The sequence below is a fragment of the Telopea speciosissima genome, chromosome 11 (genome assembly GCF_018873765.1).
Source record: "Telopea speciosissima isolate NSW1024214 ecotype Mountain lineage chromosome 11, Tspe_v1, whole genome shotgun sequence".
Lineage (NCBI taxonomy): Eukaryota > Viridiplantae > Streptophyta > Magnoliopsida > Proteales > Proteaceae > Telopea > Telopea speciosissima.
This window is the reverse complement of record NC_057926.1, coordinates 18,669,843-18,695,346: the sequence shown is the minus strand read 5'-3', so window position 1 is coordinate 18,695,346 and position 25,504 is coordinate 18,669,843. Positions and strand designations below refer to the sequence as shown.

Genomic DNA, 25,504 nt, shown 5'->3' with positions numbered 1-25,504 from the left:
GCTGTTGTCTACTCATTTGCTGCCTCTTAGAACCTCTTCTAGATTTTCTGGTTCTAGACTGTAAATAATGTCTCTCCTGCTAAGCAAGATGAGGGGAGAGAATAGTCCTGCACTGCTTGGCCCAATGTCCAACCTGGTGACATCTCAAGCACTCCACTGCCTGCCTGCCTCATGGTGCTATGGGAATCCTCCCTCCATAGCTAGTGGATCCTATTCTCTGAGTACACTCTGCACTCATGTGTCCATACCCATTGCACCTGTGATAATACCATGAAAATTTGACAGTCTCACTGGGGGCTGCCTGTGCCAACTAGGTGGTACTTTATGCCATCCTGTAGGAATCATCTGCCTCTGATGGGGAAATCTGCTGAACCTGCTTTACCGAGCTAATCTCTGATATAGTCTACTATATCTCCCTATGCCACCACCTCTGCTCTGTTGGACTATGCCTCTAAACTATATATCTTTCCTCTGTATCTGCTGGGAGATACCTCTGGTCTATCTCTGCTGGGGACTACCTCCACACTGTGCCTGGTGTACTGGAGGTCTCATCTGCTTGTGCCTCTGCTCTCTCTGTCTCTGTCTCCTTTGAGCTCTCTGCTGTGTCCTCCTCTGAGTTGTGCCAGTGCTTAGTCTCTGTGGTCTGCTTAATTCTATCTCTTTAGCTCTCCTAGATGACTCACCCTACTTTGTAATAAAATCAAAACTAATGAGGGGTGGTCTCTGAAAATCTACAGACTGAGCTGGGTGTCTATCAATATCTACAATAACAGATGGGATGGATGTCTGATTGCTCTGAAGCTCCTGCAACTGTGTCTGCAATGCTGTGACTTCTGCCTGAAGTCCTCTGCATCTCTCCTCAAGCTGACTATCACACAACTCTTGTACTGATGTCTCCAGTAATGATCTCAGGGCTGTGCTATCAGACTCTGACTGTCTACAATAGACACATCTGCTACTCTCAAGCTCTACCAAATGTGACCTCAAAGCAGTAGTCTCCACATCCAGACTGTTGTACATGTCATCTCTCCTGATAACCTGAGCCTCAAGCTCTTTAAGAGCATATGTTAGCTCTCCTCTACAGTTAATCTCATCATCAGTCTCCTCATGTGAACTTTGAATCACCATGCCCTCTCTCTCATCAAAAACCATAAGAACTGGCTCAATATACTTTGTCTTTGAATGACTAGGATAACACTCTCCTGATGATCTAATAAGTGCCTCTGAAGCTGACTCATCTCCATATAAACTCTGTAATCTCTCCCACATGGCTATGGTTGACCTGCAAGCACTAACTCTAGCTCTGATGTTGTCAGTCAATCCATCTAAGATCAATGCTTTAGCTTTGGAATCAAATTTCATTTGTTTCTTTGTCTTTCCATAACCCTTCTTGACTACCTGATATACATCATAGCCTCCTTCAGCTCCAATTACGAGTCCATCCTACATCTCCAGATAACATAATCTACACCATAGAAAATAGGTGCTCTTGAATCAGAAAATTTGAGATGTCCATGGTTATCAACTGCTACCATCACTACTAAGATCACCCTAAGCTGCTGAAGCTAACTGCAAGGACCTCACTTTGATACCAATTGTTGAACAGTGATGGCCACTTAGAGGGGGGTGAATCAGTGGACTCAAAAAATCTTTTCCCCCTGTTGAGATCTCCTACACTCAACACAAACACAGATACAGTCTTTTGGGATGCACAATCACACATTCATACACAGTCTGACAATCCTGACTCAGGCACACACAACACTCACAACCCCTCCCTAAGTATAAAGACAAGGGTGTTACCCCTAATGGTTTCCCAACACCCACTGGTAACCAACACTATGTCCAGATGCAACTGGACAACTAAATAAAAATACTTGGGCTTATATAAATGCCCTACAATGTCAAGCACATCTAGCATAGGTCTCAACATGCATCCCTACTGCTAGCATATACGATGAATACCGAAATACAAAAATTACAAGGTCAAGAGATAGAAATTCTCACAACCATGCAGTGTCTCTGATTTCTGGTATCCATAGATCGAGTCTGGTAACTCTGATGGCTCATTGGAATCTTCAACTTCTCCTAATTTGATGGAGAACTGAAATCTTCAAGTGTGCTTAATCACTGATGCTCTGGGGTGGTTCTTCACAGTGTGGGAAACCACTTTCTTCCTCTCTTCTCCTTTCTTTTCCTTTCCTTTTCCTTTCATTTCTTTTCTCTTCTTTTCTCTTTTTTTCTTTCCTTTTCTTTTTCTTTTTCTTTCTTCTTCCTTTCTTTCTTTTTGCACTAAACCTCCACGGAATGTCAAATGAGCTTCCAACTTCTTCTTTTCTTTTTCTTTTCCCCTTCTTCTTTCTTCTTCCTTTTCTCTTTTACCCTTTCTTCCGTGGTTACCCTTTCTTCCGTGGCTGCATCCATTTCCAGTTTTGAGTATGACTCCCACTCATAGGGACGTAGTGAATTGTTTTTTGTGGATGACATCTTTTCCTACCCAACCCATCAGCCATACAGCCCATACCCATACATGCTCCCAGGGTCGTCGTATGACTCATATCATAGTGGATCAGTGGGTAGTACTTCTTCACAGTTTGGTGACCTATATCCTAGGATAGGTTACCTTCAGCATGTTGATGATACAGTTTATATATGGATGACTATACTCGTTTCTTCTCCCAGACTATGACGTGGCATTCATTTGTCCTACAGTCGGAGAGCAATGCACGTCGGCTCCATCGGACTATGAGTGTGGTTGATCCTGGACAGCGGAGTAGTTATTATTAGCAAATTTGTAAACATTTGAGTCACTTGATGAATGATGACTACTTGACTTGTATTGGACTATTGGGGATATTGTCCTTTTGAATTTTTGATATCATCTTCTTAACTCTTAAGTTGTTAACTTGTTATTGACTTAATGTCTTATGTACTTAATATTATGACTTAAGTTATGAGTTATGACTTATGACTGTTATGAGTCATTTACTTTATGTTTCCAACTTCCAAGTCAATTTACTTATTTAATGTACAATGTGTATGTGTAATTAACTAAGTTATACATTAGGGTTCGACTGTACATTGTCAATCAATGGTGCAAATCCAAAACACCATTTTGGGTGACTATTTTTATAATTTGAACATTTAAATGTGTTTATATAGCCTAAAATAGGGTTTTCATGAAGTTTCAGGCCTTAACTTGGCTTAAAACCCACTGAAATGACCTACCGAAACATACTAGAAAAAATACAAAATTTCGACCGAAATATTCAAAATTTCAGATATTTCGGATATTTCGGTCAACTCGAAACACTGAAACGAAACGAGTTTTCGAACCATGCCTGTACCTATAGTAAAAAATCCTACAAATCCTTCACTGTTTATCCCATTGAAAAATGTCTCAATTTCTCATCTTCTATCCCACCATCAACCCATTGCTTCTGCTTTATCTACTAACTTTGTTCCTCATACCCACCGTGAGGCATTACCTGACCTTTGCTGGAAGGCAACAATGGACACAGAAATGGATGCTTTGTTATCTCGACATACTTTGACTCTGGTTTCTTACTTCCTTGAAAGGATCTTGTCAAGTGTCGATGGGTTTATACTATCAAATATAATCCTGATGGTTCTGTTGAGCATCTTAAGGCCCGATAGGTTTCTAAAGGCTATACTCAGGCCTATGGTGTTGATTACTTCGAGACTTTCACCTATTGCCCGTCTGAATTCAGTTCGTATTCTTATTTCTATGGCTGTTAATTTTGATTGACCCTTGTATCAGATGAATATCAAAATTGCTATTCTTTATGGTGATCTCTAAGAGGAGGTTTATATGGAGCAACCTCCAAGGTATGTTGCTCAGGGAGAGAATTCTACCAAGGTTTGCAAGCTTCGTAAAGCAATTTATGGGTTGAAACAATCTCCAAGAGCATGATTTGACAAGTCTTGCTCCTTGTCACCCAGGTTGGGTTCTTATAGTGTTATTCTGATCATTTTGTTTTTATTTGTCGTCAGAATTCCAAGGTGGTGGTGATGGTAGTCTATGTGGATGATATTATTATATCTAGTGAATGATGCTTCTGGTATTGCTCAAGTTAAATCACATCTTCATTAGCATTTTCAGATGAAAGACTTGGGTATTTTCAAGTATTTCCTTGGTATTAAAGTGTTGCAAAGCAATAAAGGTGTTAGCTTATCTCAAAGGAAATATGTTCTTAACCTTCTGACTGACACTGGAATGCTTGCTTCCAAACCAGCAGATATTCCCATGGATCCCCATCAAAAGCTTGGGTCCATTAAGGGTAAGAATTTTTTAGATGTTCACCGATATAGAAGATTGGTTGGGAAACTCATTTATCTTACTGTCACGTTCAGATATATCTTTTGTTGTTGGAGTTATTAGTTAGTTTATGCAAACATCAAATAAGTGAATGCTACCTGTCATGTGTTACGGTACCTAAAAGGTGTACTTGGCCAAGGTTCGAGAACTCGGGTCTCGGTGGCATCTCGGCTAGGCCAGAAACCGAGTCGAGCCGAGATCTCGCCGAGATCTCGGCGAGTTGGTGCAATTTTTTTTTTTTGGACTCGGACCCCCAACTCGGTGGGTTGTACACATATTTTGGGTCTGAAACTTGGTATCCAGCCTATTTCAGGCCATTTAAACACAATGGCATGCCCAGATTTGCCAAAAAACAAGTCCAAATATGAGTTTCACTTTGGACCATAGGTTGGTAGGCGACGAGTCGTACTAAAAGTCTAAAACAACATAATCTATATATAATTTAGTAAAACATAGCAAATTAGCAATCAAAACATTCTAATTAGCACACATCAATCAAAACATTCAAATAAAATGTACATTACATCAATGTTCACTTAATTTGTTACATAAAATGAGATTGAACAAGAAATTCATCCTTATATCGATCCACATATAATTCCCATGTCATGGAATTGCTATAGTGTTGCAAATAGTGTGACACAGCTTCCATATAAGTCTTCGATCAACATATACCAATCTCCCTATCTTAGGGTACATGGGAGGTCATTGGTATGAGGTGTAAGATCCACTGCTATCATGTTATTGAGTTTGAGGCATGTATGACTGGTTTGGGACTAGGAATGTATGCCCAACACCTGACCTAGAGCTTTGACTGTCATACTCAGCTGCTGACTGCCCATACTGACCATAGGCACTATAATCAGAACCGGTGCTCTGCTGGCCATAGTCATAGCCATGATGATGCTGAGATGATTGCCATGACTGATGCTCACTAGTAGTATCTATACTCATGCTTCCGAAACTTGTAAGCATGGTGTTCATACTGCTGTTGTCCTCCTCCTGAGCATATGACTGATGTGAGTGTTTGCGACCCTTCTTTCTGTTGTATGTTTTAGGGTAGCCACCATGGTCTTGATCTTGAGTGGCATCGTAACGAGACTCACCGGTGAAACGCACAGGGTCCTCCTGCGTTCCAACTTCTTGCTCGTACTGCTCGCGCATCCCCTCATGACGATCATCATAATAACCGCCACTCCGCATGCCACTAGCAGCAGCAGCTTCACCACCATCACCATCACCATCACCATCACCATCACCATCACTAGCATCACCAGTGTCATCACCACCACCATCATCATCATCGCCAGGACTTCCTACAAGCAGCGCTCAAAAGGTTTCGGTGACTCGCATGTGCACGCCCCTCTTGGCCGACATATATTCATCAACATCGGTGCCGGTTAGAGACGCAATGGTGGGGTCGGGCCTACCCCGTTGATCCATATCGGTGTACCACGATCCCTCACCCACTGGAATAGGGGATCCTCATCGTCATCAGAGTCCTCTTGAAAAATGTTGGACAGTTCAATGGGTTCTTTATCATTGGCCTCAATTCCTTCACGTATGTGCCTCATCCTTAATCTCATATTGTAGTGCACATACACAAGCTGCTCCAGTCGTTCGCTACCCAACCTATTCCGCCTCTTTGAATGTATCAATGAGAATGTACTCCAGTTGCGCTCACATCCGGAGGATGAACAAGTTTGTGAGAGCACTCTCACTGCTACCTTCCTCAGGTTGGGTGAACTTGTACCATAAAGCACCCACCAGTCGGCTGCATTACAAATATAGAATAGTAAGAATATGTACATTATAAAGAGATAAATTATAATTCATAAATGTAATATCATGCCACCTACCAGGGTCTGACTTTTGTCTACCCTCCACTGCAGCTAGTCGACCGAAACTTGCTGAGGCCTCTCTGAAGTATTTGATCTATTTTCAATATGAGGCATTAGTATTTCCTATTTAGTAATTACATTCATAAAACCAAAGTGCCAAAGTCCCATACTCTCACCTCATCGTTGCAAGCAGCTTGTGTCTTTGGATGGGGCTCCAACTTCTGAGTAACAGCTTGAACTGCCTCTAACAATTCTATGTCTAGCCCAAGATCATGGGAGTAGTGATACTTTGGATTCAAATAGTATGCTGGTAAAGTAAACACCACAAATATGATTTGTTAGTGACTTAATCGCTTTAATGCCTTTAGGGTTTTGAATATGTAAATGTAAAAAAGTTATAACATTTAAAGTATAAAGTATGTTGAACTCACCAGCCTTATGCAATGGATGACTCAAGTGCTTCTCCCACCGCTCATTAATGATGTTAGTGTAGGACTTTGCACTTCGAGGTATAGCAGCTCTAACCATTTCCTTCATTTTTTGGATGGCAGCATAAATGTGGCCTAAAGTAGGCTTCTTCTCTGTATCAACCATCCTCAGTACTGCCACCACTGGCTCTAATATGCCAACCACTTTCCCCAAGTCCTTCCAAAATCCATCATTTGCAATGGTCTGTTGTGCTACCTTTGCTTCTTCTGACTTAGAACCTTGCCAACCAAACCATTCATGACTTGCAAACATACACCTTAGACCTATCGTCTTACTTTGAAAGCTCTTCAATGCAATGTAATTGGTGGCAAATCGAGTGACACCAGGCCTCACTAAATCTCCATTGCATTTCTCCCTCATCAAGGCTAAAGCATAAGAATGGTTGTACACAAAAGTTGTCACTTGTCTTGCCCTATTTACCATACCCGCCACCAAAGTCTTTTTCCCCATGTCCTTCAGCATTAAATCAATAGAATGGGCTGCACATGGGGTCCAAAAGAGCCGGATCCTCTTACTCTTCTTATTCATCAACTTCTCTCCAGCCTTTTTATAGTTGGAACCGTTATCCGTCACAATTTGGATAACGTTCCTTGGTCCTACCTCCTCCACCACTTGCTTCAACTCCTTATACAAGTATGATGCATCCTTTATATGCTTTGATGCATCGATAGACTTCAAGAATATAGTCTTTCCATTGCAACTCACCATGAAATTTATGATGGACAGCCTAGTAGGTCCAGTCCAACCATCAGCCATAAGAGTAACCCCATATGTCTCCCACATTGGCTTCAAACCATCAATGTATTCTTTTAGCTCCTCTACCTCCTGAGGCAAATACACATTGTATAATTCAAATGGTGAAGGTCCCTTCCATCCTGCACCAGCCCTCCCTGCAGCATCAAGGAATGCATCATAGTATGTTCCTTGTGCTACATTGGCTGGAATGCCATGGTAAAGCATGAATTTGCTGAAGGCTTTTCGTGCTTTCTCTTGTTTACCACCAAATACTTGTGGGATGGTTGGCTGGTAGGCATCTTGTTGCCTAAAAGTGGTGGGATCCTGCTCAAAAATGGGTTCGGACCTTGTACTCGTGGTCGGGTTTGGGGTCGTGGTATATTTCTTGTCCCAGTGCTTCTTCTCCTCTCATCTTCTTGCACTGGTGCAGCTGAGCCAGATCCACCAGCTCCTCTTGCTTGCTCATATGCTCTTATATTATCAAAATGAAAACTTTGTCTACTCTCGCCAAAGTCTGTTGTAAATTCTCCATTCAGCCTTTGATTGAAACTCACCAGGTGGAGGCCCAATGTCGATATCATCTTCGCCACAAACCTCTGCACCAGCCCTCTCTAGTATTGCCTCATTAAACTCTTGTTGCATTCTTTCCCTCTCAGATTTTTTAATCTTCCTCCTTTCAAATGTTGTGTCATTGCCACTTTCACTTGGATAGGAACATTTGGGCATGATGAAACATCCTTGCCTGTACTGCATAAGTGTTGCTTTAACCTGGTGGCTCCTCCGGATAGCAACTTCCCACAATAATTGCATTTGGACTTCTTTTTGTCTCATGGACATGGGAACTCCATGTTGCCATGCTATATCGGACATTGAATACAAAATGTCTTATGTTTGACAACTATTACATAAAAAAGCATGTATTAATAACCATGGATCACTTAAAGTAAGGTATTCAAGACTTAAAGTATGCTATTCATAACTCTTAAACGTAATGTCAAGCTACTAGAACTATGAAATAACTATATCTTATTTATCCCCTAACCCAAGTATTTATTTGTTAATTAAAAATAATATTTTGAATTTTTTTTAAAACTATTTATACCTTAAAGTATAAGAAAAATATAATGTAATGATGAATTTGACACCATTTGAAGTTGAATATTATGTACATATGTTGTACATAATTTTCCATAACCAATAAGTATTTTTCCTTAATATTATATATATTTTTTTAATTTTTATAATATATTTATTAAATCTGAAAAATAAAATAATTTTTTTAATGGGTGAAAATAAAAAATTAATCCATGGGGCTGTAGAGCATCCCAAGTAGTTTAACATATATCAAAATCATTTTCAAACAATCACTATTCATCCTATTTTTTTCATTTTCTTTTTTCAAATAAATCATTTATTTTTCCAGAAATTATAATAAATAATTTATTAACTGAAAAAAAAATCCGACTCCATGAAGTGATAGATCGGGCAAAGATGTTCAACATATATTAAAACCACATGAATCTAACAAGGACTACAAAATTTTTTTTTGGAAAAAATAGATTTGGGGAAGAAATAGAAAACACCTTTGAAATCTTGCAAATAGGTGATGATGCTCCAAATTGGCACTTGAATCTTCACTTTGGCACTTCAATCTAACTCCAAACAGTGCATTCCATCCAACAATCGAAAGAAAGAAGAAGAAATTTGAAGGAGAGGTTTTTTCCCCTTGGTTTAGAGCCTAAGAACTTCTTTCTGCTCTCTCTTATGTTGGAAATGGTTTTTGGGTGAAAATTGGGCTAAATACAACTAACTAGCATCTTTGGGCCCAGCCGAGATCTCGCCGAGATCTCGAGATCTCGCCGAGATCTCGCCGAGATCTCTGCGAGATATTGGTTTTTTTGTACTAAAAAAACCATGATTTTCACCTTCGAGATATCACCGAGATCTCGGCGAGATCTCGAGATCTCGGCGAGATCTCGGTCGAGAAATTGTAGTTTTTTGTACCGACTAGGAACTCGACTCGGTTTTGCCCAAAACCGAGAAACTCGGCGAGATCTCGGCGAGATCTCGCGAGTTCTCGAACCTTGTACTTGGCAAGGCTCTCATTTATAGACCTAATCGAAATGTCAACCTGGTAGGGTTTTCTGATGCTACTTGGGCTGGTGCTGATGATGATAGAAGTTCTACTATTGGTTATTGTACCTTCGTGGGTGGTAATTTGGTCACCTGGAAAAGCAAGAAACAAACTACTGTTGCCAGATCTAGTGCTGAAGCTGAATATCAGGCGATGACACATACTACAGCTGAGTTAATGTGGATTAAGTCATTGCTTCAGGAGTTGGCATTTCTTATCACTCAACCTATGAAGATGTTCTATGATAATCAGGCTACTATTTACATTGCTTGCAATCCAGTATTTCATGAGAGGACTAAGCACATAGAAGTTGATTCTCATTTTGTTCGTGATACTGTTATGAAGAAGCTTATTTCTACTCCGTTAGTTTTCACTGCCAATCAACTTGGTGATATGTTTACCAAGCTGCTGTTTGGACCTATCTTCTGAAGAAATTGTTCCAGGCTGGGTCTTGGTAATTTGTACGCTTCAGCTTGAGGGGGAGTGTTGAAGTACCTATGAGTATCTCGATTAGAATATTCTTATTCTAATCGAGATACCTATTTTGGTGTCATTGTGTTTTAATGTAATTAGATTAGATTCCTAGTTTGAGTCCTAGTTACATTATGTTTCTATTTTCTGTTTCTATGATTCCTAGTTGTAATGGGAATCCTTGATTATAACTTTGACATATATATAGATAAAGTCATGGGACATGGGACTGCATTATTCGATCATCAGTCTCTAATCAGTCCCTGTCCCTCTTCTCCATCTGCTCTCTTCATCCTCTCGGTTCTGGTGTTCTAGGGCTCTACCTTGTTACACTTTTTGTTTTGGCCGGAAATCCCAGACATTCGTTTTGGTGGTTCCACTGAAATTCTTTGTTCTTGTGCTTCAGTAATTTCGGCCAGTTCAACCCATTTTGTTGATTGTGATCAGCTCAGTGAAGGTCCTAAGATGTTTTAATGGATGGAACTATGAAAGTGTGTAAACTTGAATTAACAACAAATTAGGTTTAGGGTTTCGGGTATTTAAATATTGAAAATTGAAGAAATTTAGAAGGATGAGGGGATGGGTCTAGGGTTTTGATCGATTATTCCTAAGTGTAAGGAATGAATTTCGATTCAGGTATGGCGTGTTTCTGATGGTTGGATTGGTCTGTGCAGAATTGGGTAATGGGATGATCTCCAGAAAAAGGTGGGATGTTATGGTTTTAATGGGGTAATCGGGAAACAGTTTGGTTTTAGTATTCCAATTGGGCAGGAGAATACTCAATCCATTTATGTGAAGGTGTTGTTAGCTGAATGGTTTGTTAAGAATTTTGGGAGGTGGGGATGGTTTCAAGAGATGGGTGGGAAAATTAGGGTTTGGGCTGTTTTGGAGGATTAGGAGAAGAATGGGTATTGATGGGATGATTCAAACTTACTGTTATTGCAAGGCAGCTCAGTTGGTTAGAGAATCTTGAATAAATCTTGAATCTTGATCTTGAACTTGAAGGAGATGTTCAAAGAACTGAAAGAAAGCTTCAAAAGAACCACCCGGGCTTCACACCGCAAGGTGTCGATTGGATCAAACACTAATGCCACCAATGAACCACCCGAGCTTCACACCGCAAGGTGTTGATTGGATCAAACACCAATCCCACCAGCCTTGATCAAACACAAGACAAAAATTTTCAATGGAGAAGAAGAGCAGCAAAAACTTTTCATTAGTATCAAAATCCGTGTTCAATACTTGCCCACCTTACAACGTTATATAAAAGACTAAAAAATAGACTCCTACACTAAAAAGGAAAGACCTAACCCAATCCTTAACATATTAGCTAACTTAAACTCACTAGGAAACTGAAATAGACTCAAAACAGAGTCCTAATCCAGCCCCACTAAACACTAAAAAGAAATCTACTAAAACCGCTTAAATTGAACCATTGGTTGAACCAGTTCAATTTATGAACAAAAAGCGCCAAAATAAAACTAACTATGGAACTAAAACAACTAATCCCGTATATAACCTAATTACCCATATTTTAGGCCCATACAAGGGGTCTATTACATAGAAAACCCATGGGATCAAAGGCACAACATGTATATAACCCAACTCTAGTTCATAATAAAACAAGCCTATTTTGATGATGAATCTGCATCACTCTTACAAAAAAGGATGGGAATGAGATGATGGCAAGTCTTCAACCACCTATTGCCATGGAACATCAATATGATGAAGCTTCAAGCTCTTGGATCAGATGATACTGTCTCACTCTCTTATGTTTTGCAGCGGCAGAGGAGAAAAAGAATAAGTGGAAGATGTCTCTCTCTTGTCGTTGGAGAAAATGATGCATTGCGAAACTGGAAACGTGTTCCCATCTTTCTCTTTCTCTCTCATGCATGAAGGGCAGCTGTGAGATGAAAAGACACAGGAATCTCCTGTGTACAGTATGCCTCTCTTTATGTTTACTCTCTCTCTCTCTCTCTCCATTTCCCTTTACTGTTTTCCATTGGCTTATAATGTGAACCGCAGTCCATTGGCACACATACCTGGTAACCACCTCTTTTTTCTTTTATTATTAATACATTGTCATGACTTACACTCTTGGCAGAATCTTTTCAAAAGTTGTCCAGCCCATAGTGCTGCCTTTGGGTTGTATGCCCTCAGGAGTGGAATGGCCCAGCCAATGGTCATGCTTATTGGGTGTATAATGTGTTTTTCTTTGTTGAGAATCTTGAGACCAATTAAGAAGTTGTTAGTATTGTAACAATAACAGAACATAGAAACCAGTAACTGAACAGAGGAGGAAGAAGAGAGATGAAGTTGCTAGAGAGTCTAACAACCGATAGTTTTAGTCTCCCCTTCATATCATTATATAAGATTCAGATTACATAGTCTCCTAATCAGACTTGGAAAGTAAATCAGCAATCTATTCTAGAAACAAAGTATTCTAGACTAATAATGAAACAACTAAAGAGATAAGAAACCAACACTTAAGCCACCTAAACACTACTGCTGGGACATATCAACAATAGTCCACGATAGAGGGACTCAAACATAACCAAGCCTTGGTTTAATACTCCCCCTCAAGTTGGAGCATACATGTCACCCCATGCCCAACTTGGAACAGCCTCTTTCTAGAATGCAGAACCAAATGGAGGCTGGGTAAACAAGTCACCAAGCTGATCAATAGAGGAGACAAATGGACTAGCAATCAGTTTCTTCATGACAATATCTCTCACAGAATAACAATCAACTTAAATGTGTTTGGTTCGCCCAAGAAACACTGGATTGCTGGCAATGTAGATAGCTGCCTAGTTATTGCCAAATATCTTCATGGGTTTAGTGACTGAAAAACCCAACTCTTGAAGTAAAGACCTCAACCACATCAACTCGGTTGCAGTATGGTTCATAGTTCGATACTTAGCCTCAGCATTGCTCCTAACCACAGTTGTTTGCTTCTTACTTCTCCAAGTGATTAGATTTCCACCAACAAATGTACAATATCCTGTGATCGACCTACGATCACTATCAACATCAGCCCAATTAGTATCAGAAAAACTGATTAGATCAATATTGTAATGAGGATGATAAATGAGCCCCTTTCCTGGAGCCCCCTTTAGATACCCTAAAATACGACAAGCTGCCTCCCAGTGAACTTGCTTTGGTGACTGTATGAATTGACTAATGACAAACAATAAAGGAAATGTCTAGTCTGGTAACAGTCAAGTAGACTAGCTTTCCTACAAGCCTTCTATACTGATGTACATCTTTGAACTCGTCACCATCACTTGCCCCAAACTTCTGATGTGGGTCAATAGGAGTATCAATAGGCTTGGAAACAAGCATACAGTCTCATATAACAGGTTTACCACATACTTCCTTTGTGATAGACTTATTCCTTTCTTGCTTTAAAGAACTTCAATGCCAAGGAAATACCTGAGCGTACCCTAATCTTTCATGTGGGAATGCTGATGTGGATAACTTTTCATCTCTACAATCATAGAGGCATCATCTCCAGAGATAATAATAGCATCTACATAGACAACTAGTACAAACACCTTAGAGCCCTTGTGTCGTACAAACACATAGTGGTCATAATAGCATTGTGAGAACCCACAAGAAGTAACAATATGACTGAACTTATCAAATCATGCTCTAGGTAACTGTTCAATCCATATAGGTGAAGTTTGCAGACTTTGTCAGAATTCTCCTCTTGAGCAAGAAACCTAAGAGGTTTTTCCATATAAACTTCCTCCTGTTGTTTATCTTATAAGAATGCATTTTTTATGTCCATTTGATACAGAGGCCAATCTAAATTCATAGCCAAAGATATTAGTACACGACAAAATTTAAACGAGCAACAAGAGAAAAAGTCTCTAAATAATCTACTCCATATGTTTGAGTATAACCCTTCGCGACTAAACAAGCTTTGATGCGCTCAATAGAGCCATCTAGATTGTACTTGATGGTGTACACTCAGCGACATCGGACAAGATCTTTACCTGGAGGCAAATCCACCAGAGTCTATGTTTGTAGGGGGTAATAAAGCATCCATCTCTGTCTCTATAGCCACTTTCCAACCAAGATGAGAAAAAGCCAAATGATAATTTTTCGGAATCGAGTTTGTAGACAAGGAAAAAGAAAATTTATGAAATGGAGATGGCAGGTGAGAAATAGACAAATGATTCTATAAGATAGGCAGTCATGGATTTTTGAGTGCAAGAGCGGATACATTTCCGAAGGGCGACTGGTAAGTCAAGAGCAACGCCAGCACTAGGATCAGGCTGTATGGTGGGCTGAAAGGGAACCGAACTCGAGGATGGAGGCACCCTTCTTGCGCTACTAATATATCTGTAGCAGAGTTGCATCAAGGGACAAGGGGTACAAAAACAGGAATTAGGAGCATTATCTGCAGGAGTTGTGTTTGCAGGAGTAGTGAATAATATGATGTATTCTCAAATAGTTACATCAACTCTCACAAAATGTTGATGAATAACAGGACCATTGCATTGGTATCCCTTTTGAGTTCTAGAATAACCAAAGAAGATTCATTTGACTGCCCAAGGAGATTACTTATCAATGTGAGGTTGCAAGATATGAACAAAACACACACAACATAAGACGCTGGTCAGAACTTTAAACAAAGAATCATTGGGATATAAACTAGAAAAAAAAAGGTATTTAGTTATCTAGAACCGAAGAAGGCATCTTATTTAATAAGAAAACTAGCAGTGACAATAGCATCACACCAAAAATGTTTTGGGACATTCATATGCAACATAATGGACCAAGCAACTTCCAACTGTTAGAATTAATATGGGTATTTTAGGCACATGCCCATTATGTTGTAATATGATGTAATGTGTTTTTTACTTTTTACCCTTTACCTCCCTTGGCTATCTTATATTAGCATAGGGGCCAAGATGAAATTTCTATTTCTAAGTTAAGTGAATCAATATATGGGAGAGTTGAGAATACTCTCCCAACACATTCCATCGAACTCTCTTTCTCCCCTTTTCCTTGTCTTCATCTTCTTCTCTCATCTTCTTCCGCCTTCCTTGCTTACCTTCATCTCCTAAATTCGAACTTAGTATCAGAGCTCTACGGTCTGGGAGTTGTATTTCATTTCTTTCTTCTCTACTTCCTCTCTTTGGAATCCTAGGGCACAAAGGATTCCAAGGAAGAGGTTACTATGTGAATCGATTGAAGAAGTATGAATAGGTCTTGAATGAAGCCTACAAGAAGACCTTATGTGATAGTATGATCTACATCAGGCTACTATGCATTTGTGGGTGGTAACTTGGTCACATGGAGGAGCAAGAAACAACCTGTGGTGGCCAGATCTAGTGTACAGATTGAGTTTAGGGCTATGGCTCATGGAGTTTGTGAACTCCTATGGTTGAAGAGGCTAGTTCAAGAGTTGAGGTTCGATATTGAAACATCTATGAGACTTTATTATGAAAACAAGGTTGCTATAAGTATAACCCATAATACTATGCAACATTATAGAACAAAGCATTTTGAGGTGGATAGGCACTTCATCAAAGAGAAGATTGACTCCGGCCACACATATGCACTTCTTTTGTAAGAACTAGTGATCAGTTAGCAGACATCTTCACCAAAGGTCTTATTCCTCACCAATTTAGTGCCCTTCTGTGCAAGCTGGGAATGTATGACATTTATTCTCCAGTTTGAGGGAGAGTGTTAGAATTAATAAGGGTATTTTAGGCACATGCCCATTATGTTGTAATTTGATGTAATGTATTTTTTACTTTTTACCTTTTACCTCCCTTAGCTATCTTATATTAGCATGGGGGGGGGGGGTAAGGATGTAATTTATATTTCTAAGTCAAGTGAATCAATATATGGGAGAGTTGAGAATACTCTCCAACACATTCCACCAAACTCTCTTTCTCCCCGTTTCCTTGTCTTCATCTTCTTCTCCTTTTTCAGCCAGTTCAAGGGGAGCAGCAACGCACGGCTCAGGGAGAGAAACTTCAGCCTGAACTACAATCTTCTCTTAAGGTGTTTGTTTGCTCTCGTACGAAAAAAAGCAAGCTCTTAGGCCCACCACTATCTCTCCCAACCAATTGGCCTTACTGGATTCAAGTCCTACAGATCTTCCCTTATCTGGTGAGTCTCTTCTCCCTAGTGATCTGAGTTTAAATTTGCCCGTTGCTATTCGAAAATCTAGTAGAACATGTACCCAACATCCCATTTCAAAAGTAGTGTCATATGATTCTCTTTCTCCTACATTCTAAACTTTTGTTTCTTCGTTGTCTACTGTGTCCATCCCTAACACGTGACAGGAGGCACTGGCTAACTCACAATGGAAAGAGGCAATAAATGAAGAAATGAGAGCTCTTGGGAAAAATAACAAGTGGATTTTGGTACAGCTTCGTTCTGGGAAGAGAGCTGTAGGATGTAAATGGATGTTTGCAGTTAAGCATAAGGCTGATGGAACTGTGGACAGATACAAAGCAAGGCTGGTTGCTAGAGGATTTACCCAGACATATGGGATTGACTACCAGGAAACCTTTGCACCAATGTCCAAGATGAATATAGTTCGAGTTATTCTCTCTTGTGCAGTGAATCAAAGATGGGACCTTCAACAATTAGATGGAAAAAATGCATTTCTGCATGGAGAACTTGAGGAAGAGGTGTACATGAATATTCCACTTGGGTTTGCATCCCATGAAACTCATGGGAAAGTTTGTAAGCTTAACCAAGCTTTGTATGGACTGAAACACTCTCCCAGGGCCTGGTTTGGTCGGTTTCATAAAGCTATAGTCTCCATCAGTTATAAACAACGTAATGCAAATCATACTATCATACTTTATTCATAAAGAGGACAGCTGAGCATATTACTATCTTGATTATTTATGTAGATGACATCGTCATAACTATAAATAACATTGAAGAGATCTCTTCCTTGAAGAAGGTTCCTAGGAACAGAGTTTAAGATTAAAGACCTGGGAAAATTGAGATATTTCCCTCTCACAATGAAAATACACCCTTGATCTCTTGTCAGATACAGGCATGCTAGGGTGTAAGCGAGCTGATACTCCTGTTGAGCCTAATTCCCACCTCAGAAGTAAGGAAGGTGAACCTGTTTACAAGGGTAGGTACCAGAGGCTCATCTAAAACTCAACCAAATATCGCCTTTGCTATTAGTATGGTTAGTCAGCACATGCATGATCCTTATTCATCACATTTAGATGTTGTGTATCTAATCCTACGATATCTAAAGGTTGCACCTAGAAAGGGTGTGCTCATCTCATCTCATAAGTCATAACCACCTTCGCATTAGTTCTATATAGATGCTGATTGGGCTAGCTGCCCCGATGATCGAAGATCTACACCTGGTTATTGTACCTATGTTGGTGGTAACCTAGTCACCTGGTGAAGCAAGAAGTGAGCAGTTGTGGCTCGATCAAGTGCAGAAGTAGAGTTTCGGACCATGGCCCATGGTATTTGTGAGCTACACTGGCTTCGGGGGTTACTTCAGGATCTTGTAGTCCCTGTTGAGGTGCCCATGCGCCTAACAGAAAATCAGCAATCAGCATTGCCCAGAACCTGGTCCAGAATGATAGAACCAAACATGTGGATAACGAATAGGTTTGAACTTTGAAGTTGGTACAATCTATTTGCTTTATGGAAAGTCACCTGAACAACATTATATGAAGGGTATACTAATGCATTGTAAGTCCTATGAAGGGGTAATGAGGGCCTCAAAGTATATCAGAGGAAGAGAAGGCAGAAGTAACACATCAGTAGCCACGTCAGCAAACCACATCAGTAGCCATGTCAACAGCCACGTCATCATCCATATCCACATCAGCATATGATCATGTTAGATTTAATTTAATTTAATTTTTTTATTTTTTTGAAGTCTTGTGTTACTAGTTATTTGAATTTTAAATAAGCAGTTTTTTTTGTGCTTTCTTTTTTTTTTTGGGAGTTACAAAACTGTTTTAGTTGTAACTTCCCCCTCCCTTCTTCCCATCCACTCTTTCCCCTCTACAATTGGGGAGCATTGCCAAGTGGACAACATCTTTTTTTTTTCCCCTTTCCCTCTTACTTCCGCCCTGTTTTAAATATGTAATAATCTACAGAAAGTCAACACAGAGAATAGAAAATAAAATTGCAGAATTCGTTGGAGTCTTCTCCTTCTTTGAGTAAGTCTCTTCCTCTCTCTCTAATCCTCTTCTTCTTCTTCTTCTTCTTCCTTTTCTTCTATCTTGGTACTCTCCTCCGCTTCCCTTCTATCCCCTACTGTTTCTTTCTTTTCTTTCTAATCTCATGATTAAACCACCTACCATCTAACCCCCCTGCCAATGTTTTTCCTGTTGCTACAATTTGTTAGATAAAAAAGACTTAATATGCAAACCTGTTAGTATTTCACTTAGGCTGAATATCCTACATTAATTCACTGTTGTTTTGCATGTTAGTTGGTGAATAATATTTGTTACAGCAACTATTTTTTTTAAAAGAACTTTGAAAGCTCCTACATTGTTCCAACTTAAGGCTGATTATCTTTAACACCTTCACATGTTGCCTAATTGGAATTAATCATTTAAGACTGCATTAGCCTTTTTATATTTTGATCATTATTTATTTGCATTTTTTATTGCCTAATATCTAAAGTGTAAGGAATGTATGCTTGCTGCCTTTTGTCAAGGACTCAACCAATAGAATACCTAGGCTTTAGGAACCCTCTCTACATCAAATTTGGTATCAAAGCTAGGTTAGGGGGTTTTGTTGTTGTCATTGAGTCTTGATTATTGACTTCTTGTGGTCGGATGTCTTGTTTACCTAGGATCAATTTGAAAAAGAGTCTAACCCTAGTAGAACAAGCTTTGAATAGCTGTTACAGCCAATTGGAAGAAATACATTTCCTCCTTAGGTTTGTTACTTTGGAAAGTATTGTTGGCTATTCATATCGAAGTCATGTTGTTAAAAAAAAGATTGCCAATCTCAAGGTTGAAAGGGCTAAAATTCTTTCACAATTAGAAGTCCTTAGCTGACCTTAGAATTCAAGAACAACTCCCAATAGCAGTTCTGGTTTTGAATAAATTCTAGTAATCCTTTTCCTTTGTATGTCCACACGAAGTGGTAAGTTATATCAAACCATGCCTGGTTCTTCGAACAGTCCAATGACTCCTGAAGTGATATCAAATTCTCTTCTTCCAAATCAGAAAGTGCTTGAGGATATCTAGAATGAGATGACCGTTAACAAGGCTGATCGTATTGCTCAAAATGCACGCATACAATCCATCACCCAAAGCTTGCAAATCATTACTGCCAAGTTGGCCGACATGGATGCACCCATCCATAGTACCGATGGACCATCCCATCAGGACTTACAAGATAATGGGCTTAGGACAGAAATCCCTGAACCACCTTTAGAACAAAATGATAGAATTGGGGATAACTTCCTTAGGCAAGGTTTAGGCCGTGGTAGAGGCCGTGGACCTCGTGGTTATCGTCCTCAAATGCGTCATGCACCCTATGATGATGATGATGAGGAATATGACCACCATGATAGAGGTATAGACATTAAAAGGTGGTTAGATTAGATGCACCCACTTATGATGGACAAATTGATGCTAAAGTATTGCTTGACTGGATCCGGCAAATGGACCAATACTTTGATTTTTATGAGATGTCTGAAGAAGTCCGTTTTAGATTTGTAAAAATCAAACTTACTGGGGCTGCCCAGGACTTTTGGACAGAATTAGAGTATCAAGAAGATAGTCTTGGTCATGAACCAGTCAACACTTGGGTAGAAATGCAAGCGAGGTTAAAAAGGGAGTTTTTGCCTATCACCTATAGGCTACAATTGCTAAAAGACATGAACACCTTAAAACAAGGTAGGTTGTTCGTGACAGAGTACATGGATAAATTTAATGAATTGAAGATCAGAAGCCGTACTCGAGAGGATGTGGAACAAACATTGTCCAGGTTCCTTACTGGACTTAATTCCGACATTTAATCACGAATGGCCCCTCATTTGGTGCGAACTATTCCCCAAGCATTTCGGATAGCTCTAGAGTTAAAAGCTTCAATGAGGACCTTTCTTCAAAAGAAAAGCTTCCAAACTGGAGACTCTAGTTTCCGAAAACCCCTTTCAAGTACTTCAAAGCCTCCTGCAAACCCACAGCATCAGTTTGATAATAAGGGGAAAGGTATCTTAGGAGAGGGTCCTAAGAGGGTTGATTAGCAGAAATGTTTTAAGTGTCAGGGATTTAGGCATTACGTTAAGGATTGTCCCAATAGGAACCTCTATGTTGGAAGGCAAGAACCTGAGAACTATGACCAGGAAGATACCCAGGATGATGAGGATGAGGATTACATTTCCAATGAGACCATATTCGATGAGGAGGATGAGATCATTGATGCCTCCAGGCTTGGTGTCGTGAGATGCAGGATCTCACAATCAAAGAGTGATGATGATTGGCAGAGGACCAACATCTTTGTTACTTACACCAGCCACAATGATAAGAACTGCCGCGTTGTTATCGACAGTGGTAGTTGTATGAATGTGGTTTTCAAGAGTACAATTACTCGAATGGGACTCAAAACCGAAACTCATCCAAAGCCTTACAGAGTTGCTTAGGTAGGATCAATCCACTATCCCAGTCAATTTTAGGTGTTTAGTTCCATTACATTTTGCTGGTTACCAGGATAGAGTTTGATGTGATGTTTTAGAGATGGACGTTGCTCACATTATCCTTGGTAGGCCTTGGTTGTATGACCGAGATGTTATCAATTAAGGAAAGTCTAACACCTACATCTTTGAATTCAAGGGAAAGAAGATTAGATTGATTCCTAGTCCCCCAAAAGAGGTAAAACTTTCAGATCACAAAGGAAGTACCTCTAAACAAGCCCCCCTGAAGACACTCAACGTTTTAAACCAGAAACAATTTGAGTCTGAGTGTAAGAAATCTAAGGTTGTCTAAGTTTTAGTTGTCACACAGAGTGATACTGGCGCTACAAACCCATTCACTGAGGCTCCTAGAATAGTACAACCATTGTTAATTTGGCCATGTGTTCCCTGAAGAACTACCAGACGAGTTACCTCCAATGCATGACATTCAACACGCCATCGATCTGGTTCCAGATTCTTCATTGCCTAATTTACCACATTACCAAATGAATCCAAAAGAGCATGCTGAATTAAGCCGTCAAGTTAATGATTTGCTTAAAAAAGGATTCATTAGGGAAAGTCTCAGTCCCTGTGTTGTTCCTACTTTGCTCACTCTAAAGAAAGACGGAACTTGGCGCCTGTGTGTTGATAGTAGAGCTATCAACAAGATAACAGTCAAGTATAGGTTTCCCATACCTAGACTTGATGACATGCTTGATATGATGGTTGGCTCACGTATCTTTTTAAAGATCGACTTGAAGAGCTTGTACCTTCAAATTAGAGTTAGACCAGGGGATGAGTGGAAGATTGCTTTCAAGACGAAGGATGGTCTCTATGAATGGATGGTTATGCCATTTGGCTTAACCAATGCACCTAGCACATTTATGAGAGTTATGAATCAGGTGCTTAGACCATTCAATGGTAAATTTCTAGTGGTTTACTTTGACGACATTCTTATCTATAGTAAATCACAGGCTGAACACTTAGATCACTTGAGGCAAGGATTTTAGGCACTTCAACAAGAAAAGCTTTATGCTAACTTAAAGAAGTGTACCTTCATGAGTGATCAGGTCATATTCCTAGGATTTGTTGTTTCAAAAGCAGGAGTGTCTGTTGATCCTGAAAAGGTTAGAGCCATTGTAGAGTGGCCTGAGCCCAAGAGCATTAATGATGTGCGTAGTTTTCATAGCTTAGCTACTTTCTACTGGAGGTTCATTTACCGATTCAGCCCTATCATAGCTCCAATAACTGACTGCATTAAACAAAAAGAGTTTAGATGGGCAAAAAATGCAGTAAAGGCTTTCATTGAAATTAAGAGGTTGATGACGGAATCCCAAGTTCTCCGTCTCCCAGATTTTTTAAAAGTCTTTGAAGTTCAGTTTGATGCATCAAGTGTAAGAATAGGTGGCGTCCTTGGACAAGAGGGTCACCCCATTGCTTATTTTAGTGAAAAATTAAATGAAGCGAAGCAACGATATTCCACTTACGATAAGGAATTCTATGCGGTTGTGCAAGCTTTATGCTATTGGCGTCACTACCTCTTACCGCATGAATTTGTATTGTTCTCTGATTACCAGGCTTTGCAATATCTAAGTGCACAAAATAAGCTAAACCTACGACATGCAAAATGGGTTGAGTTTCTACAAGAGTACACATTTGTACTTAAACATAAACCTGGTGTCATGAACACTGCCGTTGATGCATTAAGCCGGAGGAGCATGATCATTTCTCCTACCAATGCTAAGAATCGAGTTTCAATATTGCTCCAGACTATGAGTATAGAGGTTGTAGGGTTGAGAAGGTCAAAGAGCAATACCCCACTTGTCCTGACTTTTGTGAGTTGTTTGCTTCCTTGAACAGCAACACTCCTCTTAGTCAATCAGATTATCTCTTAAGAGATGGCTTCCTTTTTAAAGGGAGCAAACTTTGTATTCCCAGGACCTCACTTTGAGATTTTCTGATTTGGGAATTACATGCTGGTGGCATCGCTGGTCATTTTGGTCGAGATAAGACCATTGCCCTTGTAGAAGACCGATTTTATTGGCCAGGTCTTAAAAGGGATGTTGCTAGAGTTGTGAGTCAGTGCCATACATGTCAAACTGCTAAACAATGTAAGCAAAACACTAGCTTGTACACTCCTCTTCCTGTGCCACATGCTCCATGGTAAGACCTGAGCATAGATTTTGTGCTTGGTCTACCTAGAACTTCGAGAGGCTATGATTCTGTATTCGTGGTTGTGGATCGTTTCTCGAAGATGGCACATTTCATTCCTTGTTCTAAGACCCATGATGCATCTATTGTTGCAAGATTGTTCTTTCATGAGGTTGTGAAGTTCCATGGGTTGCCCAAGTCAATAGTATCTGATAGGGATGTTAAGTTCACCAGTCATTTCTGGAGAACTTTGTGGCGGATGATGAATACCAAACTCCGTTTTTCTTCAGCTTTCCATCCCCAGACCGATGGCCAAACTGAAGTAATTAATAGGAGTTTAGGAAACCTGTTGCGTTGTCTTATAGGTGAATACTTAACTAGTTGGAATCATGTCCTAGCCCAAGCTGAGTTTGCCTATAACCAATCCATAAACCGTACTACTGGTCTATCATCACCCTTTGAGATATGTCTAGGTTATCAATCTAGGGAACCCATAGACCTCATACCTACAATTTCTGGTTCAAGAGTGTCCCAGTCAGCTGAGTCCTTTGCGTAGCATATACATAACTTACATGCAGATATAAAGCGTAAAATATCCATAAGTAATGATCACTACAAATCTAGGGTGGATGTACGTTGAAGATTTCAAGAGTTCCAAGAAGGTAATATGGTAATGGTGAGAATTAAACCACAGCGTTTTGTTAAAGGAAAAACGAGCAAATTACACGCTCGTAGTGCAGGTCCAGTCAAGGTTCTCAAAAGAATTAATGCTAATGCTTATGTAATTGATTTGCCAACTGCTACGGGAATCAGCAATATATTTAATGTAGAGGACCTTGTTTCCTACCACAGTTCACCCACTCCTGTTTCATTTTATCCGGATGATCTAAATAATTCCCTATTTACTATTCCTATTCCTATGGAACAACCTATTTCTGTACCTCCTATACCAAGATTTGAACAGAAAGCTGAAGAGGTTGAGGAGATTATTGATGAGAGGATAGTCACTGCTCATGATGAAGAATCCAAAGAATTTTTAGTGCGTTGGAAAGAAAGATCTGATATAAACAGCACTTGGATTACATTTGAGGAGTTGCAGCAAATCAGCCCATCATTACTAGACCATTACATCAATTTTCAGTCACCGGAGATGAATTCTTTCAAGCCGAGGAGAATTGATGAGGGCCTCAAAGTATATCAGAGGAAGAGAAGGCAGAAGTGACACATCAGCAGCAACGTCAGTAAATCACATCAGCAGCCACGTCATCATCCATGTCCACAACAACAGCCATGTCAGTAGCCACATCATCAGCCATATCCACATCAGCATATGATCATCTTAGATTTAATTTAATTTAATTTTTTTTGTTTTTTTGAAGTCTTATGTTGCTAGTTATTTGAATTTTAAATAAGCAGTTTTTTCTGTGTTTTCTTTTTTTTTTTTGGGGAATTACAAAACTGTTTTAGTTGTAACTTCCCCCTCCCTTCTTCCCATCCACTCTTTCCCCTCTACAATTGGGGAGCATTGCCAAGTGGACAGCATCTTTTTTTTTTCCCCTTTCTCTCTTGCTTGTAACCACCCTGTTTTAAATATGTAATAATCTGCAAAAGTCAACACAGAGAACAGAAAATAAAATTGCAGAATTCGTTGGAGTCTTCTCCTTCTTTGAGTAAGTCTCTTCCTCTCTCTCTAATCCTCTTCTTCTTTCTTTTCTTCTATCTTGGTACTCTCTTCCCCTTCCCTTCTATCCCCTACTGTTGCTTTCTTTTCTTTCTAATCTCATGATTAAACCATCTACCATCTAACCCCCCCTGGCTACGTTTTTCCTATTGCTACAACTTGTTAGATTAAAAAGACTTAATATGCAAACCTGTTAGTATTTCACTTAGGCTGAATATCCTACATTAATTCATTGTTGTTTTGCATGTTAGTTAGTGAATAATATTTATTACAGCAATTATTTTTTTTTAAAGAACTTTGAAAGCTCCTGCATTGTTCCAACTTAAGGCTGATTATCTTTAACACCTTCACATGTTGCCTAATTGGAATTAATCATGTAAGACTGCATTAGCCTTTTTATATTCTGATCATTATTTATTTGCATTTTTTTTTGCCTAATATCTAAAGTGTAAGGAATGTATGCTTGCTGCCTTTTGTCAAGGACTCAAACCAGTGGAATACCTAGGCTTTAGGAGCCCTCCCTACATCAAGGGGGATGGTACATCCACTACAATTTTCAGTGCCTATTATCATCATCGAGCAACCTGTATAACCTTCTTCAAAATTTGAACATCCTGATGCAGTGATTCATTCTTACTTTGAACGGCACCAAGTTCCAAATACTAAGGTTTGACGCTGATTGTAATTTATGTTCGCTCCAAAATTCTTTGATTCCTCAGCTAATCATCTTATGTTCCTTAATTACTAACTGCTATTATTATTATTATTATTTTTTACCTGGTGCATTTTGTTACTAAAGAAAAAATTGCAATCTTTAGTAGAGAGTGGATCTGAAACCCTTCCAAAAGCTCACAATTTTTTGGAGGTGGGAGAGGGGGAAAGGTGGGAATTTATGATGGATGCTCAGTAAGTGACAGCTGTCATATTATGTATAACTTCTGATATTTGGGGAAGAGTGCAGGGCCCTTCACAATCGCAATAAAAGTGAATGTTAGTGCTTTGGGATCAATTTCCATGG

At 39.6% G+C, this 25,504-nt stretch overlaps 1 long non-coding RNA gene across 1 annotated transcript; it reads right to left on the bottom strand.

Moving 5' to 3' along the window:
• Positions 1 to 4,142: 4,142 nt before the first annotated feature.
• Positions 4,143 to 21,804, bottom strand: LOC122644579. Its single transcript, XR_006330416.1, has 3 exons — positions 21,669 to 21,804; positions 13,558 to 13,563; positions 4,143 to 4,153 (listed from the first exon to the last, which is right to left on the bottom strand). It is a non-coding gene; the product is annotated as an uncharacterized LOC122644579 (long non-coding RNA).
• Between the last annotated feature and the right edge of the window lie 3,700 nt (positions 21,805 to 25,504).